Source organism: Melospiza melodia, chromosome 1 (assembly GCF_035770615.1).
Source record: "Melospiza melodia melodia isolate bMelMel2 chromosome 1, bMelMel2.pri, whole genome shotgun sequence".
NCBI lineage: Eukaryota > Metazoa > Chordata > Aves > Passeriformes > Passerellidae > Melospiza > Melospiza melodia.
The window spans coordinates 90,373,420-90,376,408 of record NC_086194.1 but is presented as its reverse complement, the minus strand read 5'-3'; positions in this window follow the sequence as shown (position 1 = coordinate 90,376,408).

Here is a 2,989-nt window from a genome sequence, read left to right as displayed (position 1 = left end):
TGATTATGAAATGCCAAACGGTTTTCCAGGGCTGTGCTCCCTCCATGTGGTGTTTATTTCATCCTTAGAGCTGAGGCCTTCAGTGCTAATCCTCAGTGCAAAACACTTCTCTTTGCTACCTGATATCAAGTGGTGGCACCAGGGGCATTCAGAGTGGTATTTTGGGTGATGTTTGCCTGGAATTGCCCACTCTGAATGCCTTTCCCCATGCCAGAGGTTGGTGTTAATAAGAGCAGTGGCATGCTGCTTTGAAATTGTTGTTTTCCTCATCTTTCTTTGGTGTGCTCCAGAGAATAGTTTGCATCCGTTTGCTCCTCAGGAAAGCTGCCAGCAATCTTGTCTGTAGAAGCATTGCAGCAAGAAGAATTTCATCTCAGCACAGTGCCTGTGTTGGGATCGATGGATCCCAGTGCTCTGCCCTGTGTGGTCCTTCCCCTCTTCTGTCAGTCAGTGAGCCACTGAGTTGCTACTGGGTTTGATGAGTGCTGAGGGTGGGAGGCCACTTCAGCGTAGGTTTGATACTTGAATGAACCTGTTCAGCCTGGTTGTTGGTGGGATCTGCAGTCTGAAGGTGGAAGGCTTTAGACTCACATCTTTTGAGCTGTGCAGCTTCTCTCCTGGCTTCTCGGTGTTTACAACAATTACCTTAATGACACAGACCATCATCTCTGTGCTGTTATCAAGTGCACAAAATATTTGTTGGAGAGTTCAGGACTGCAAGATTTGCTTTCTTGCAGCCAGAAAAGAAATTAATTAAAACATCGCTCTAATAATCCCCATCCCTAACCTCTTTAATGCATCCTCAAAACTAAATGCGTATAAATAATCACCTGGGTTTTGTAAACAGAGCTAAGTAGAAAGATACAACCCACTTTGGGTTCACCAACTCTGACAGCACTTTTTAAAAAAAGAAGTGTCTGTGAAACAACTTACTGTAACTCTTACAAGTTTACAAAATGACCTCAATCTTCACAAATGCTTGTTAAAGGATTTTCTAAAAAGAGCAGCAACACCTGGAGACTCATTTATCACTGTCTCTGCCTACTGGCAATCCCACCTACACACTGAAGAATGACTGCTAAGATAATATTTATGCAATAAACCAGCTGAAATGTGTAAAAAGAAAAGTCTTCTGTAGGGATGGTAGAGATTAAAGAAGTATTTGATGTCATTGGTTATTTTTTTGCTGCCTGATAAACAAGGAGGATTCTTTTGGTTTCATGGCACAGTTCTCTTAAAAAGAGAAAACTTGGTATTCATTCTGACACAGGAAGGCCACCTAAGACTGAGAAGACTTTCCTGTTATGAAAAAGGTTCTTTTTTTCCCTTCATCTTCATGGTTATAAGCAATAGTTTCATCTTCTGTAACTCTACCACAGATCAAGGCTACTGAAAATTTCTTGAAGTCATTTGTTATCTTTCAAGCCTCTTCAATAATATCCAAAGGTACCCACCATGCAAATACCAGCCTCATAAGTCCTAAAGACCTTAAACTTCTCTAACTGAGAAATGGTGTGAAGACTCTACCGAAGACCCAGGTGTTAACTTCAGTCAGTCCAGTGGCTTTGATTATGAGTGACAACTGGGTTTGTAAAATATTTTTTCTGCTTGCAAGCATAAGGCCTCTCTCCCTAAACTTCTGTCTCTCCTGTTCAGTGGCCCTGTGCATTGAAATTCAGGAATGTTCATGGAACACAAATTTTATCTTAAATATCTGGATTGTCTACCCATGAAATTCTTAAACAATGAGCCTGTTAGTACAAATATACAGTAGCTATGTTGGTCAGTTGGCATAAATGAAGAGGGCTATCACCTAAGATCATGTTGGTCAGTCTAGGAAAATAAGGACATTCTCTTCAGGTCAAGGGAGCTGGTCACCACAGGATTATCACTTTAGAATCATGTGTGATTATTCTGTTGGGTCATACATTCATGCCCAGTGCAACTATACTGATTGTACAAAGGAGGAATAATTTGTATGCAAATGGTCAGCAAAAAGTGACTCTGTCAGGGCAGAGAGATCAGCCACTAAAGATGAGCTGAGGGACAGAAGAGTCCTCGTGGCCTCTGAAAGAGTTTGTGACTAAGCAAATAGCAGCTATGCCTGTATGTGGTAGTCAGCAAGAGCACTTACTGATGGCGTGATCCTTCTTCTGTATCCATCTTCTCCCTGCCCAACAGCTTTGTTCAAAATGAACAAAAATACCCCAATAAAACTAAAACAAAGCAAAATAACAAAAGCAAACAAAGAAACCTCCCAGGACACAGAAAACTAACATGTTAGATCTGTGCATCAAGGTTTTGATGAGAGGTAGTTTTTCCTTTAGTTTTGTTGCTTTAGCACTGTTTGTTAGTGAAGAACACCACCAAGTCATCAGCTGATGTACGTAAGTGTCTGGGAAATGCTTCTTCATAATAATAAAATCTTGTAGCTTGTATTGAATCACATGTGTGAACATGAGTTGGGAATGCTGTTTAAAAAGGAAAAATAAAAATAATTGCCAACCTGGGACTTACAAACAGGAATACAGCTGACAAGACACATGAAGTAATCCTGCTTCACTCAATGCTGATAAGGCATCAGCTGGAGCACTGGAACTGATTTTGGGCTGTGCCTTCCTAATAGGATGTGAGCTAATTGGAGAGAATCCAAAGTGAACAAGGGGATTATCAAAAATCTGCAAAACCTAATGGTAAGAAGGGATTGAATGAATTGGGGATTTCTGCCCAAAGAATGGAGGATCTCAAAGGGAGAGAGAGTTTAATAAGGGTCCTCAAAAGGGTCATGAAAATCTCTGGAAAAGTGGGGACTAATTGGAATATAATTATATCTAGTACAAAATCATGGGATTTTATGCTATTATTGTTCATATCAGGCTCTAATTGCATTTCGTTAAATGGTAGAGTAGATATTTAGGAATACTTTATAGCAATAAGAGTAGTGATTTCCTGGAGTAGTAGCAGAGTTTCTGTAAGTGGAAAGAAATAG